We start from the raw sequence: 17,375 nt of genomic DNA on the forward strand, positions 1-17,375 counted from the left end.
TTGGATTTGGGTTCTGCAGGGGCTGGACCCCTCCCCAGCCATGGCAGGAAATATTCTCCTTGCCAAAATAAAGCTTGGCTTTATTTTGAAATTCCTGATTTTCTCCTGGATTCATGGAGCTCTGCTCAGGGTTCAATACCTGTCAGAACAGAGGAGGGATTGTTCCTTTGCTCCAGAGCTAAGGTACCGCAGGTACCAGGAGAGGTTTCAGAAATGCTGATTTCTTGCTTCTGCTCAGCTTTCTTGCTCCAGGGACTGATCTAAATCACAGTCTTGTGGGGTTCCTCCCTTTCCAGGTGTAAGAGGAAAAACTACAAAATCTCTTATTGCTTTTGAGAAGTTCAGCAAGGATAGGAGGCCCAAACCCCTCCGGGATGCTGCTGGGGCAGGGACCACTGTGCCAGGGCTGGCAGGAACAAGAATGGGGAGAGAATGCTGGCAAGGGCTGTCCATTATTCCTGCCTACCTTCCCCAACACCTGCACAGTGCCCAGCACATCTCCAAATCCCTGAAACCCATGAGGCTGCAGAGCCTTTGGTGTACAAAGAGACCCACATCTGGCAGGGGGTTCCTGCTGGGCAAAAGTGTGGAGACCAAGGGAAATGTTTTTGCTGCTGCTGCTGCTGAGGCTTTTCCCAGGAGGAAACACAGAGCAGCATTTCAAAGCCTTTGTTTGGTTCAATGCCATCCCCCTTGGTGCTGGGACCTCCAGCAAGCCTGCCCGGATCCTCCCTAGATTTCTCCTGTTCACTGGGTGATTAATTACACCAGGTGATTGATTAATTCCTGTATTTGGGGCTTATCCAATCTGGGGCTCAGGTCCTCTCTTTTTCTCTTCCAGTTTCTTCCTGCCTTAGATGGTAACTCATTCAGGAAACTTCACCTCAAAGAAGCCCCTTCTGTTAGATTTTCCCAACTGAGGCCCTTGAGGCCGTGGGCATCAGGTGGATGTATCTGCCAAATATTTTTTCTATTTTCTCAAGACTTTAGAGTGCCTGGGATTTAAATGCACTAATGTTCTGTGTTTTCTGTTTCCTTTACTAGCCTGGCAAGCACAGAAGCTGAACCTTTCCCAGAGGCACATGAATGGCTGCAAAGCAGGAGAACCAGGAGCCTGTCTTTGTTCACTTAAGAATTTGTGAACAAAAAACTGAAAAGAAACTCAGGAGACAAGCATTTCCTTTTTGTGTAGAGAATTCAATGCTGAGCTCAAAGAGGCATTTTCCACTTTCTATTCAGCTCATTTGTGCTAATCAACAGGGGTATAATCTAAGTGAAACTAGTAAGTGCAGGTCAGTGGCCCTGATGTGGCTTGCTGGGATGGAGGGATGGCTGGCTTAGACCAGCCTAAACTGATTTGTGGACCTGAACCCCAAAATACTCCTGTGAAATAAACAACCTGTTGTCAGCACTGAAGACCTCATTTGAGAGCAGAGGTACACCACAGGTCTTGGGCTGGCGAAACTAGTAAGTGCAGGTCAGTGGCCCTGATGTGGCTTGCTGGGATGGAGGGATGGCTGGCTTAGACCAGCCTAAACTGATTTGTGGACCTGAACCCTAAAATACTCCTGTGAAGAAAACAACCTGTTGTCAGCACTGAAGAATTCACTGAGAGCAGAGGTACACCACAGGTCTTGGGCTGGCCCTTATTTTAGCAGACTAAGTCCTCCCATTCTGATCCAGGAGAAAATCCTAAATTATCTGGGAAGAGGGAAAGAACAGAATTCAGTGTTGCAGTTTTGTTGCAGCTGTGAACAAAGATGAGCTGATATGATTCTGCTTTGCTTGCAGCTCAGGTGATAATAAAATGACACATTCCCCATGTAGCAGAATCTCACTGATGTGGTAAAACTCAGTGTGGCTTTGGAGGCAGCTACAATCCCACATCCCTGACCACCAGCCTGTGTCTTGTACTCCAGTCAATCAGCACTGACACGGAGCACTGGAAGGGCCCAGTGCCCACAGCCTTTGTTGCTGTGACAAGGAGGGACCTTCAGCAGTGAGGTTCTTTGCCAGGCTGCTCAGTGAGCAATCTTCTCTCTTCCCTCCTTAGTTTGTGACTGGGCTCAAACACACCAACAGCTTAAAGGAAGGCTTAAAACAGAAAACTCTGTTGTATGTATGTGTGGGGAAGATGGAACAGCAAAACCCTGTAACATAAACCATGCCCTAGGCCTGGGGGGTTCCAGCTGTAGGTGTTGCAGGAGCAGGGGCAGCTCAGGCTCCTGCAGCACAGCAGATGGGTACCACAGGCTCAGGGCATCCTCTCCCAGCTCAGGATTGTTCCAGACTCAGCTGCAATTGCAGCCATGGGCAGGTGCCTCAGCAGAGCCTCACTAAGGCTAAGAGCCAGAGCAGCACTAATGGATATGAGCAGAGTGAAGATCTCTTGAGCAACATGAACCCTGACTGATCACATGTCTGTTTGATGACAGTCTGCTTTTGCAGTTCTCCTTCAGGACTTCTGTTTCTTCTCCAGGACTGAATAATTCTTATTCAATGAGCACTTCATCAGTATGCAGCTGTATTCTGAAGATGAGCTGCCAGGACATGACAGACACTTTCTGCTGGATTATATGCAAATTTCTTACATAGGCATTTTGATTCAAATTAATCTAATTCTCTAATAGCTTTGATTCAACCTGTAGCCTGCTGGATTATATGCAAATGATAGGCATAGGCATTTTGATTCAAATTAATCTAATTCTCTAATAGCTTTGATTCAACCTGTAGCACTCATACTTGAAACACTAGAGTGGTCTGAAAAGATGTGAAGTGTAATTGTCCTTTTAGCGTCTCCCTCCCTCATACTTGAAACACTGGAGTGGTCTGGAGATGAACAAAGAATATTCAGAACTCCAAATCTAGACACAACAATGTTTTTTCCTCCACGTTTGCTCCCACCTCCTTTCTAGAGGTCAGTGCATTAAAGGAAAAGATGTGAAGTGTAATTGTCCTTTTAGTGTCTCCCTCTGTGCTGCCCATCACCTGCTGGTGCTGCCGGGGGTCACCAGTCAAGCAGGTTCATGTTCTCCAGGGATATGATGGCCTTCAGCAATCTGCTCCCTCTCTCAAAAGCTGCCTGCTACACCAGGAGAGCACAGTACGGCCTTTGATGCTGTTGTCTGCCTTTGCTCCCCTGTTTATCAAACACTTTGAAATATGTGACACTCCTTTTGCAGGCACTCCAAACCATCCAAGCACTCCCTTTCCACGGGGCTCAGCAATTAACACTAATCTCTGGCAGTAACAACATAAGAGGAAGCAGAAGACAAGGGGCAGCTCTTCACAGGCTGGGAACGTGCCTTTAGAGGTGCTGCAGGAAAACTCTTCCTCCATACTCAGGCAGTTTGTCCCTGGGTGAGGACAGAGATTTCCTAGAACCTCTTCAGACAGCTTGTAGGATTTGCTTCATTAAGATGCCAGGAAAGAGCATCCCTGCTCCTATGCCCTTTTCAAGTGGGTTTCTTCCCCAGCCAGGAAAGACAGAAAATTTTTCTTGAGAAATTTATAAAGATGCAAAAGTTTGCAAGGATGGTGAGAGGGGACAGCTCCTGGTGCCAACCTCCTGAGCAGGGTGACACAGGGAGGGAGGAGGCACATCTCTGGGGGTGGCTCTGCTGCTCCTTCTGTCCCCTCTGCCCAGCACAGCCTCATTCTCTTTGTGATCTTTAACACCCCCTGGCCTCCATGGGTTTGTTTTTCCATATCTGAGCACATGCCTGGCTTAATGGTCCCTTGGCATGAAAAACTGCACACAGACAAGGATGACCATGATCTCAGAAACAAAAAGTGAAGGTAACTGCAGCTGAGCTAATGCTTCATCAAGATGCTGTTCAAAGTGCAAAGGATTGGGGGGCAAACCCTGAGATTCTGAATTTTCAGGAGTTCTCACCTGGCATTTCCAAACATCACAAAACAGTGTCTTTCCTGCATCTTTTCTGCAGATCATTTGGCGTATGAGAGGCAAAATGGGCAGAATAATCTGATGCCATTGAACCCTCACAGGACTGCAGTGACACTCAAGGAAGGGAGAGCTGTGGAACAGCCTGACCAGCAGCACAAGAGAGAGAGATATAGAAGGATTCCCTGGAGGCAGAAATCACTTCACAACTCTAAAAAGCAGACAAGAATTAGCAATTATACTGCTGTGGCAGTAAATCAGGCTTTTAGGTGCAAAGTGAAGCCTAAACTTCTCCTGATATCCCTAAATACTTCAAGATCTGGGAACTGGAACTTCAGCCACATCCCTGTGAGGAGCAGAGTCCCTGCCCAAGTGCGGGTACCAAGCGGGAGGAGGCCAGAAACACAGAGCAGACACAAGCAGACCCCGCTGTGCCCCCCAGCTCCCCACAGCCCAGAGGAATCAGCCCTGGACACAGACCCACCAGACCCCTGCACTCACAGAGCCAGGACCTTCAAAAACCTCCTGGGCCTCAGACCTTCACAAATCTCCTGGGATTGGGTACCAAACCCACCATTTCAAGTGCAATTCTGCAGGTTTTTAAAATACCCAACAGCTCATGCACAAACCCCAGCACAGCCAAGGCAGCCAGGAGCACACACGGAGTCGCTGCCCCTCAGATATCATTTTCCAGTGGTATCAATAAGACCCACTGAGGTCCAGGCTTCTTCTTTTATGCTCCTCCTGAAGCTGGAGCTTACTGAAGATGCATGTGAATCTCTAGTCTACACCATATCACGCAGCACAAACCTGCTGACAGACTCTAAGGGAGTGAAGAATTATCCGACCCTCAGAAAATGCTGTACAATCTGTCCTATCCTGATTTTCTTGCTCCTCCAGCAAATCACTCTGCAATTTCCTGCTGTACAGTGCTAAAATAGAAGGGAAATTGTTTCCTTATGAATCAGCACAACCAGCATTTTTTGCTTGTTTTATCTGGCTGAGCAATTTTCTCTTAGGAGAGAGAAAATAGTGCCCATGATCCTGTGAAACACCCATGGTCAAACACCTGTATATCCAAGGGAAAGTGAGTGACTATGGACATGGGAGCCAAATATTGAGAGGCTCTATTTATTTGTTCATCTGCCATTGAGGGGACCCAGTGGGCTCTGCTGGGGTGCACAGGCAGCATCTCCCTGGTCCCAGGGGAGGGAAGCAGAGAGCATCACCAGGGCAGCACCGTGCCAGTTTGCCACCCACGCTGCTCTGCATGCTCCCACTCTGGGAAGGGGGCCAGTGGGTGACACAGCCAGGACAGACAGCCCGAGTTCATGCACTGCAGACAGACCATCACTGCTCTGCTCCGTGTTTGGGAAGTTTGGGGTTGCTGTGGAGACACAGAACAGGATGTGACATGACAACTCCTCTGCCTACGACCTTAAAAAAAGACTTATTTTTATTAACAAGGAATGCACGCAGACAAACATTCCTCTGCTGCTGGCAGCCATCTGTGTGGCTTGGCAGGAGTCACATCCCAGGGAGTGGGAGGGCAGGGGGATGGACAGACCCCAGCTGGGTCACAGCTCCCCCCTGATACAGGGCACACAGCTGCCTTGGGAGGGAGGGACACTCCTCTGTGGTGCTGGGTGCCCTCCTGGTGTCAGAGCCAGGTTCTCCCCCTGCAGCAGCTTCCCCAAAAGAGTCCTCAGACAGAGCATGATGGAGGATCCCACAGATCCCTGCTCAGGACAAAGCTTTTCCTCTCAGCCTGATGAGGACCCACCTGTGACTGTCCCTTCAGAGCCAGCTTTGGAGTTCTGTGCCAGTCTCACACCGGGCACTTTGCCTTTGAAATTGAGTCTCTTGCAGTAGCAGCAATCCACAAGGAATCGTGAGTTCCATAGGAGTGATGGATAACTCCTCCTTCTGAGCAAACACGACTTGACACAAGCTTAAAGAGCTTTTACAACGCTGATCAAGAAGCTGTAATTCATTACTGGAAGCTGGAATTAATTACTGCTGATAATCACATTAACCAGAGAATGCACATTCTTTGCAGGGAGTGATCAGGAGTGCTGACAGGTAAAACAGTTAAGCTCAAGAGCGTGGAATTACCCTTTTCTTCAGGAAGGCCTGAGACAGAGAAGGAGAAACAGATTCATCTGAAGCTCCTCATGCCCTTTAGTTTTCTGTCTCCCTCCAGGACATCCCCAGTTTCTTCCCTCTCTCCAAAGCTGGCCATGCTGAACCATGCTGTCACTCTCACCTGGATCCCTGGGATCCCATCCAAATGAGCTCAGGCTCTCTGCAGTGCTATTTGAAAGGTCAGGATCTGAGTCATGACTCCAGTATGGTGATATTTTTGGCACTGCTTTAATCATTTTCTCCTGTATGTCTCATGCACTGCCTGCCAGAACCCCTTGTCCTCCCAATTATGGTGAAAAAAGATAATTAGTAATACCCTAATTCAGGAACTACTTGGAATTATTGACGAACAGCCTCTAGTCCAACAATATGAATTCTTCATTTATCTTCTCCACTTTAGTGCTGGCACAGGGATAAATGCTGGGCCAGGCTTTCCAAGGGAGACGCTTGTCAGCTGCTGGGAATGTTTATGTTAGAATCCTGACGTGTAATGCTAACATGCTGGTGCAAAAAGGGACACGAAGCCCGTCACTAGGATCCCTGTTGTTCCCTTGTGGTCTCCTCTCAACCCCCAGTGACAGAACTCTTTTCTGTGCTCTGCAGAAAACCAGAACCCTGCTCCCCAAACCCTGTGCTTGCACCACACCAGCCACAGGCATTCCAGATCACATGAACTCACAAATATTTCTGACATTCATTTGTGTTCCTCAGTCTAGACTCATCATGTCCAGCTATTTCATTCCTGAGATCCCAAAAATTTCAAAACTGCATTTCCTCTGCTGAAGTTTAATTCCACATAAATATTGTTTTTAATGTCTCATACTATTTGACAAATATTAATTCATTTTCAGCCCTCCTGTGAGGCAGAGAAATTGCTGTCATTAACCTCACTTTATGGAAAGAGAAGAGAAATTATTTGCTGAGGGCAAAGAGGGAAAACTGGCATTAATGTGGGAGTGAGAGCTCAAAGGCTCCATCTCTGGGCCACCCCTCTCCTCAGCAGAGCAGTGCCAGGCATCCTTTTTTGGGTGGCCAGCAGAGACAGACATGGCACTTCCCTCACATCTGCTCTTCTGTTTCATTCCACACAACCTGCTCAATAAACACCAGGGTTGCCCAGGCACTAGAACAACAAGGGAAGCCACCCTGCCTTCCCTCCCCTGCCTGCCCTGCAGCAGCACCCCTTCCCTTCAGAGTCCCTGCACTCAGAGCCCCTTTTCCTCAGCCTGGAGATGACACCAAGGCCCTGCAGAGGGAGAACACCCCTGGCCCTCACCTGGGGCTGGTCACTGGGCTTTGTCCTCACACTGGCTGCCACTGCAGGGCAGCTGGGGCAGATTCGACAGCCTGGGCACCAACACATTCACCACAGGCACCACGGGCACTGCCACACACCATGGCACCCCTGCTGTGTGCCATGGGCACTCCTGCACACCCCATGGGCTCTGCCACGTCTCTGGGAACACACTGGCACAAACTCTGCACATCTCCCCAGGGTGAAACTCTAACGCTGCCCCCAACAGCATCCTGGCTGTGACAGGGGAACAGACCTTGCTGTGCCCTGAAGGCAGGGCTTTCTCAGCTGGTTTTATTTTTACCAAGTGACACGTCTGACCCACAGAGGGGAGATCTAGTCCCAGCTGTTGCATGGCTGGGCCGCAGCAAACGTGCCAACAGCACTTGACACTGGCACAAAACAGCCTTCCACTTTTTAATGGTACATGTACTGGAAACTCCTATCTCAACTAGCAGGAGCCCAGACTGCCCAACACTCCAGCTCAGCATGGGGAGGTGTTAGGAAAGATATTTTTGAAGTTCTGGACAAGCTCAGTCAGTGAAGTGCCATTACTACGAAAAGCTCTTTGTGTAGAAGATAAATTTTGCTGTGCACACAGATCCTGCAGTCCCCAGACAGAACCAAGATATAAATCAGAGCACACATTCAGGGGACATGTTTTCCTGATATTAATGCCTCAGATGTTTACTGATGCTTGGGAAAAGGGACAGTTATCTGACTGACATTGTGTTTTCTTTTTCTCTCTCTCCCCTGCAAAATGCATGTGGGTTTTATGGAAGAACAGGAAACTGGCATTATTAGAAGTCACTACAGAGGCACTTTTGATGATTGGAGATTTTTACTTTGGAGGAGACTATTTCTCTACTGCAGTTTTCCTGGTCTTCTGAATATGCGTTGAATTTTCCAATAAATGTGTCCATTAAAAGAATTATTTTGTCTGTAGCCCAAAGTATGACTTTATCACCAAAAATTCCTCTGCCAAAAGCCCTTGTCAGCTGCCTGACTGATTGCTGAATGCTAAGCACAATTAATGACACCGCCAATATTCAGGATTCCTGCATGACCAGGGCAAGAGGAAGTATTCAAGACATAAAATGCTTTTTCCACCCAAGAGGTGAAAGTTAAAATAGCATTAATAATAGCAGAATGGGGTTGCATCAGTCTTCCATTCCTGGGCTACCAAGAAACCCAAACATATAATTCATAGCAGTTTTGGGATCATTTTAAAATACTTTAATTTGCGTTGAGCAATTTGCAGAAAACTGGGTAAAACTCCAAGAAAGACAGGCTTTCCTGATTGTTCTTTGATTGTTTTAAGATTTTTCCATGTTTGATCAGCAGCACACAGAAGCACTCAGGCTGTTGGAGGTCCTGGGGACACCTGGCTGGGGCACAGTGAGGGGACACAGGACAGGGTGCCAGCACGGGCTGAAGATCATTGCCCTGCATGGGAACCCTGCTCCTCCACCTGTTTTCCCTGCAGGCTCTGCCTCGAGACAGCAAAGGCTGAACACTGGATGAAGGGCAGATCCCAGGCTCCCATTTTACCAAACACAAAGTGTGTCACTGCCAAACCTGCCAGATGTGTCCCTCTCCCTGGATAAGTGTCCATGAAGCTGGGACAAGCAGGAGAGGAACTCTGCAGCTGGGCTTAGAAAAGCAAGTTTTGATCCTTGCCAAGGTCTCAGACCTGTGGTACCATGTACATTCCTGTGAAATACTGCATTTCTCAGTGCCTCCTGTGGGGTTGTGAGTGCCTGCTCAGCCCCAATTGCAGCTGATTCATCTCCCCCTACTTTGGTGATGGTGGTGAGGAGAGCTGAGCAGCTCCCTACTGAACTGCAGAGGAACTACTTATTGTTTTAGATTATTTTTAAGTTACATATACCATTGAAACAGAACAGCTTCTGCAGGAAGGCCTGTGCTTCAAACAGTCTTTCCATGTGGGTGACTGCTGGAGGCAAGGATGTTCTTGGAGGAGGGAGGCACATTGGCCAAAGCCCCCCAGCCCAGGAGGAGCTTTTCCCACCAAGGAGGAAGCCTTCCACTTGCTGGGCAAGGATTTAATAACATGGTTTCAAGACATGCATAGCTGTGAGGATCATTCCAGTTCTGTGTCTGGCATTGCCTCTGAGAGTCTGCCTGACCAAGTCCCTCAAACACACTGGTGGGAGAATCTATTTTCTGTGTCCTATCCAGTTACTGGCTTCCCAAGCACACTGCCTCTTTCCAAAGCACATGGCTACTATGTGAAAACAGAGGGGGTTATTGGGAGCAATTGGAGAGGTAGCTTTTGATGGCTGGAGCTTCTAGAGATTGCTCCTGTGGTTGTAATGTTCCCTCAAACTGGATGGTGACACATACCTAAGGGTGTCAGCCAGCCCCACTCCTGGCCATTTAAGCCCTGGTCTGAAATGCAACACTTTAGAAATATGATGGTTTAGACAACTTTAGTCAGTGAGTCAATTCTGGATTATCAGCCCACAGAGGGAGGATACTGACTATCCCTCAAAAATTAGCAACCAGCAGGCTCTTTCCTTTGATGAATGTTATTTTAAAGAGTCAGCTCACTTCTTTGCTCCAAGAACACTTCCCATTAATCACTGCACAGGAACATTGTGACCTCCTCCCCCAATGGCTTTATGCCCAGGATGACTAGTTCAGCATCATCAGAAAAGAAGAAAGGGGAGAGGAGCTGGAGAAGATTTTATCCCACCAAAGATGTGGGGAAGTAGATGCCCCTATGGGAAAGTTACTTCAAGGGATGGGATAGATGGGAAGCAAGTGCTCACAAGACTTCCAGACCTAAACGTATTAGAAAACAACTAAACCTTTGCCTGCTTCAGGGGAATAAAAAAAATAGAGAGTGGGAAAGGACTGCCAAGACATGAGCAGTTCAGAGCCTGGGCTGAGCAGGCTCCTGTTGCCTCATCTGAGAGCTCTCCCTGGCTGCCACACGCCCTCCCAGTTTCCAATGAGCTGTGCTTATTGCTATGACCACTTCTGTCTCACCAGTACCCAGCCCCTGCAGTGCTGCAGAGTGCCTCAGTTCAGTGCCTCTGCTCTTCTCCACCAGCTGTGATTTACCCAGAGTGAGCACCAGTTAAACAAATCATGACAGTAGATAAAGCTGCTGAGGAACAAGTTCCTTCATATGGCTTGAACTTCACATCTCAGTTTCTAGAAACTGGGAGAATCTGTGATTACTCTTAAGATAAATTTAGTGATACCAGAGAAGAGCCTCTGGGTATGACTGAGCTGGGGAAAATGCCCAGAAGGATCAATCAGTGAATATTTACTCTAATTTGCAAGGCCCCATTAAAGGGTGGTGCCTGCAAGCCCTGATCAGCCCAGAGCTGATTGCAATTTGCTCCAATAGTCTTTAAAACCACACAACATAGAATCAAGTAGTAAAAGGCTGTGGGGAACCTCCCATTGAACTTCCAGGCCTAGAAAAACCCCACCACTAGTTTTAAAATTATTTCTTCCCATTGTATATATGGGGGAAAAGAATTGATGAATGAAAGAAAATGAGAAAATATATTTCACATTCCAGACCTTTCTGTGGCTTACACTGTGTTACCAAGTGCTCCCTGAGCAATTAAGAGGAGACTCACTCACACTCTTACAGGTTGTCAGGATCATTAGTGAAGGCATTAAAACCAAGCTTGAAACCAAGTCTTAAAACTACTAAAGCCTCATTGTGGTACATCCAGCACCTTTAACACTGTCCAGGCTATGGGAAGAGGATGGGGCAAGCCCCAGCCAGGGTGCTCAGGCAGTCCTGGGGAAGCAGCTTCCCAGGAGACAGCTCTGTTGAGCAGGAACACAGTCTGGTCAGCACCAGGCACAGGGAAGCGGACTCATCTTAATGAGGAAACCTCCGAACCAAGGTCAGTGGGGTTGCTGATGTGAGCCTGCAGGGGGGTCCAAACCACAGAGCCCTGGGCAGCAGCCTGAGCACACACAGCTGAATGGAAACAAAGAAAACATTGGCTCATTTTTGTTCCCCTGCTTTGATGTCCATGTCCCAGTGACAGAAATGCACCAGCCAGCCCTGTGCCAGCAACAGGAGGAGATTTCTACACAAAAACATGCAACACATAAAGCTGTCTGCAATGAAAATATTGCAAAAGGTACACTTCTTAATTTACTACTGGAAAATATTTTTTCACCCACAATTTCAGATTGATAGTGCTAGCTTGTATTTTAAACTAAAACATTTTGATATTCCAATGGCAATTGGCAAGCTACCAGAAAATATTTTTCACCCACAATTTTTCCAATTTCAGATTGATTGTGCTAGCTTGTATTTTAAGCTAAAACATTTTGATATTCCAATGGCAATTGGCAAATCCTTTTGCTGCCAGGATCTCCTGTGAAACTGGCCTTCTCCACAAAACATTTTGGAAGTCTTGTGTGACTGACAGCTGTCACACTGGCATCACAGACTCTCTTATTTTATCCTTGTCATCCCCTTCCTTGTGCCTGAATTATCTCAGGGATTTTGGGAAACTGCTTAAAAGCTCCCAGCAGAGGAGCAACAGAACCTCTGGGTTCCCTTCCTTCACCCCACGTGGTGGTTTTACATCATGATCCTCTGCAGCAGACAGTGCTGAAATAACAGTCTGCTGAAGGCAACAGGTTCTGCTTTTCAACCAGGGCCTCTGGGGCTCTTCTCTGTGGTGTGTTCGCTTCGGTTTCAGGCAGGTAAAGAATTCTCAAAAAAAAGTTACAGTTGGAATCTTCCTTTACCCAGAGGCAGAAGTTTATGTTTTCCACTTAATGTTTCTAGAAATAGCAGGAACAGCTGCTAAAGAAAACTGCCTGTTTTCAGAAAATGAGAGAAACCTTTAATTTCATATTTGAAGTGATTTTTGCTTTGTTTAAACACACCTGCCAAGTTCCAGCTTTCTTTTCAACTTCATTTAAAAAATTGTCATACAGAGAACAAAAAACAGAGCTCTTTCCATTTTGAATGCCAGACTTTTGAAGTCTCCAGTAGTTCAGAGTGAAAATTGCCAAGGAAAAGAGGGCAAAAAATGTTTTAACAGACAGATAGACATTTGCTATCACAGGAAAGAATGAGGTAATTTAGTTCATCTAAAACACCTAGATCACCAAGAAAACTGAGCTGACATTTATACACACACACTAATTACCAGAAACATGAGCACATCAGAGGAGTTCCCTAGGCTGAAGATGTCACAAACTGCATGTCCTGGGTACCTGAATTTGGGAGCTGCTGCCCAAGAGATCCACTAAAGAAAAGCTGTGTTTCAGCATAAGGGTGACTGAGGGCACAGCCAGGAGTCAAACACCAAAGGCTAAAACAGACTGAAAATAACTTCCAGGAAATAACAAACATTCTGGGGCAAGACTGAAGGGGGATTCTGCTCAAAAGAAACATGACAATTTGACATGAAGCAAAATGATCAGGTTACCTTCCAGCCCCAGCAGCAGGCCCTGGGATGGCAGCCAGCTCTCCTCAGCTGGAGGCAAAACACCAAAGCACATCCCTAATCCCAGGAAGAGGCTCCCAGAACACGGCCAAGCCCAGATCCTGAGGACATGGGGAAAGGCAAATGATCCTTGAATTTCACTTGGCCAGTTGTACCTGGACTCACACTTGGCAGTGTCTGGGTAACACGCTGCAGGCAGTAACACAGCCAATAAATAACCTTTAGTTCACAGCCAGGGGTACTCAGTGCATGATGCTCTACAGGATTAGGTTGAAACTGCCTCAGACTGAGTGACACTTGCTGGTCTGTCTGGGTCCTCAGGTGCCTGATGCCACCAGGCTGACCTGCTGTGCAAGGCTCTGGGGCATCTCCAGAAAACGTGTGCTTGGCTGCAATACCACTGGCTCAGTGAACTCAGTTACACAGCCAAGGGAAGGGTTTTATTGCTTCCCTGAAAGCCATGGAAACAAGTAATGATTTATAGTGGGTTATTGATGGTCTGATTCTGCTACCTCAGGAGACTCAGGAGAAGAGTGAACAAAAGACAGGATGCTGACTCATGAGTAGAAATGGAGAAAAAAGATGACAGACACGTTGTTCAAACCAGCCTTCAGAGCAATGATGATATTCTGAGAGACATTAATAAGTGGGAGAAGTATCTGTGGGATTCATCTGTTTGTTTTAACTTTCCCAGGGCAAGTGGTTTTTAGCTGTGGGCTTTCATATATATTAGGTGCAATATTATTACTCAAAAATCATCAGCTGGAAAGGAGAGACATTATGTCAGAGGATGAAAACTGACACCCCCAACATTTGGTTCAGCTTCACCGGAAATCTGTCACCTCTCTGGTCTTTTTTGGAAGAGTCTGAAGATTTAAGTTCAATGCATCAGAGGCATTTGGCTACTCTGCCCTGGCTGACCACTGCAAGCCGTCAAGACCTATTTTTAGACACATGAATAACGAAGGATTTTGGAGTGGATCCTGAAATGTCCTGAGCCTCAACAGGAATGTGGCAGTGGCACTCAAAGGGGCTTGTTTGCAAGTGTTTGATTTGGTCATTAGCTCTCAGCTCTCCATCCCAGTGTGTGCTGTGAGTCACCTCTCCTCTGCCCACAGCCTCTCCGTGGAAGTGGCTCCAGCTGGGGGGTCTGTGTTTACCTGGGGCTCAGCCAGGGTCCGGGCAGTTCCACCTTCTACTGACGTGGCTGTGAGAGTCACAGCATGGCACAGTCCCCGTACAGTCCCCCCAGCCCCCTGCCAGGCTGCAGCTCGGGTCTGTCAGGGAGGTGTTGGGGACACAACTGCTGCCCTTCCTTGGCCGGTCTGTGCAGCCACCCACAGCAGCCCAGAGCTCGGGCAGTGACCGGAGCTTCAGCTCAGGCTGCCTTGTCTCGTTTGTTTGACTGTGTTCTGTCAGCTGAGACACCAAACTCCTTGGCCATTGCTGTGTCCGAGGCTCAAGGGGTCCCTGCCAAGGCACTAGCTCAGCTCCAGACCACCAGCACTGGCACGAGCAGTGTCACCATGACACATCCCAAGAGAGCAGGGTGCAGTGTCACCATGGCACATCCCAAATGGGCAGGATGCAGTGTCACTGTGGCACATCCTGCAGTGTTTCTGTGCCACATCCCCATCGAGCAGGGTGCAGTGTCACTGTCCCACATTCCAAACAAACAGGGTGCAGTGTCCCTATGCCACATCCCAAACAAACAGGGTGCAGTGTCACTGTGCCACATCCCCAACGAGCAGGGTGCAGTGTCACTGTGCCACATCCCAAATGAGCAGGGTGCCCGGTTTATCGCACCTGGAACCTCTGGAATAGCAGGTGAACCCCCAAGGATAGGCAGGCACATGCACACACTTTTATCACATTATCACACTCTTCTCTCCTGTTGCAGATGACTGAGAAGCTCAGACCGGTGCCCAGGTCTGTAGGGTGTTTCTCAAACCCTGAATTACATTTTGATTCGATTTTTCAAACTCTCTGAGAACCTCCCCGAGCTCGGCAGTCAGTGAGGGGTGGATGCTCACTGGGTGAGCGGCGGCCCACCCCGGGTCACAGGCACCCCTCGTGGGCCCATCCCGGGTCACGGGCACCCTCGTGGACCCATCCCGGGTCACGGGCACCCCTCATGGGCCCTCCCCGCCCCGGTCCCGGTGGTCCCGGGGCCTTTTCCCCCCGAAGGCCCTCAAGGCACGGCGGTAACCGCGGGCCGCCAGGGGGCGCTGCGGCACCGTGTGTCCGCCCTGAGGCGAGCCGGTGCCACAGCGCCCCCTGCTGGCTCCCGCCGCCGTTCCCGATCTCCCGGTGCCTTCTCCCTGGTCCCGGTGCCCTCTCTCGGCTCCCGGTGCCCTCTCCCGGCTCCCGCCGCCGTTCCCGATCTCCCGGTGCCCTCTCCCGGCTCCCGGTGCCTTCTCCCGTCTCCCGAGGTTCCCGCTCCCCCGTGCCCTCTCCCGGGTCATTTTCTCCTTTTAAGGACGCTGCTGTGGCCCTTCCCGGTACCACCGGTCATTAGACAGCGGCACCTCAGCCCCGGGCTGCCGGGACCGCCCGTGGCCATGAGAGCCGTGCGTATTTTCCTGCTCATTGAACTCCAAACTTCCCTTGGCACAGCAGCAGCCGAGCGAGCTGGGATCTGCAGGGGGAAGCCCGCAGATACACCCCGGGTACGGTGTTTGAGTTTCAGAGGTGGGGGCGCGTTCTCCTGGGAGAGGTCGGCTCCACACCTCACATTCTGGAACATAGCAAAGCAAACCTCCAGGAATAAAGAAACCACTGGTGACACCAATTCCTGCATTTCACAGGCAGAGGGGAAACAGCTGAGTGTATAAAGTACCTGTATAAAGCCCTGTTGGCAATGCAGATCTTATAAAGAGTCATAAAGCCTTCAGCAATGACAGGACCTCAGTGTGACACATTCCAGCTGAAAAAATGCTCTGCTCTTCCTGGCCTTTGGATTTACAGTGGGTGAGAGATGGGATGGGACACAGCCCGTGTCGTGTGCCACCCCCTGTGTCCTCAGCCTTCCCAAACACTGCCAGCCAGCCCTCCAGGCTCCATCCTGCTCCTGCAGTGTCCCTGTGCTTGAAGGCTCTCTCCCATCTTTGTGGTAGCCACCCATGCCCAGCCCCTTGCCCACACACATCCTGGGAGGCACTTTACACCAGGTTCCTGTGAGGTCAATGACAAGACAAACCTCACTTACTCTTGTCTGCATAATGACAGAGCAATATTAAAAATATAAATGAATTCAGGATCATTTAGGGGTCAGTGCAGATGCCACAGAAGGGGATTTTTCCACTTGAAAAAGCTGAATTTTGTCCTCCTGTGAAAAAAAATAAAGAGTGGCTTCTCGTTTTGATGCGTAGGAGACCAGGCCAATTCTTCTTCACCTGAGGTACCAGTCTCTGTGCAAACAATTGCACAGTGTGAGTAACACTTCTCTTGTATGGAAAAAACATCAAGATGTCAGTGCAGATGCTACAGAAGAGGATTTTCCACCAGAAAAAGCTGAATTTTGTCCTCCTGTAAAAATAAAGAGTGGCTTCTCGTTTTGATGCGTAGGAGACCAGGCCAATTCTTCTTCACCTGAGGTACCAGTCTCTGTGCAAACAATTGCACAGTGTGAGTAACACTTCTCTTGTATGGAAAAAACATCAAGAAGAAGCAATTGCTGTACCTGAGTCAGGGATAAAAAATTTTTTAAATGACCAAAGTCCACAGCAGCAGTAAAGTGTCAGACCAAGTAACTTGGTTTTACCAGCTTAATAGTTATTCAGTAAGCTAATAATTACTTCAGTGGCAAGCTTGACTCCTGTGCAATGAGCACTGGGCTCTTTGACAATAGCAACAATCCCAAACTGAGTATCAGCTCATGTGACCCCTCTGGTCTGTTCAACACTGTGTTTTGGGGGTAAAGCACCCTGTGAGAAGACTCAGGTGTCTTTTTAGCACAGTTAAAGCCAAAGAGAGAGGAACCCTCCATGAAGGGATGTCTTTCCCATTCCTCTGACTTACACATTCCTATTCCTACATGTCTCTGTTTTTCAAACTAAAGCCATTTGGTCTGGATTTGGAGGGTGCCACAGTGCTTTGGGCAATGTTGAAGTGAACCCATTTAACAGCTTTCATTTTAATCACTCAGAAATTACTCAAAAAGGCTGTGAGCCCTCTGCGGAGCTGCACAAAACTCATCAGGGCTGGTTAAATGATTCACAGCTGCAGGTTCATTATTCTGCTTGGAAAGTTTCTTCAAAAGGAGAGATAAGAAACAGCTCTTCAGGGAGGGCAATAAAATATTTTCTTCTTTTGGTGTAGTCACCTGATTTTAACACTTTGAATGCTAAAAGGTTATTTTAATGTAGCTGCAGGGCTCTGTATTTGGCATATTGCTGGTTTTCAGTAGATGTGTAGCTGGAAATTGATGTATCATCTTCGGTGACCAGTTACTGCCTGAGCTCTTGCTGACCTATTTGTAGCTTTCCCAGAGAGCCTGGTCTGGCACAGTCATAGTGCACATGTTGTTACTGAGCAGCCCCTTCCAAACAAATCTGACTGTGATGCC

The sequence above is a fragment of the Passer montanus genome, unplaced genomic scaffold (genome assembly GCF_014805655.1).
Source record: "Passer montanus isolate IOZ18808 unplaced genomic scaffold, ASM1480565v1 scaffold49, whole genome shotgun sequence".
Lineage (NCBI taxonomy): Eukaryota > Metazoa > Chordata > Aves > Passeriformes > Passeridae > Passer > Passer montanus.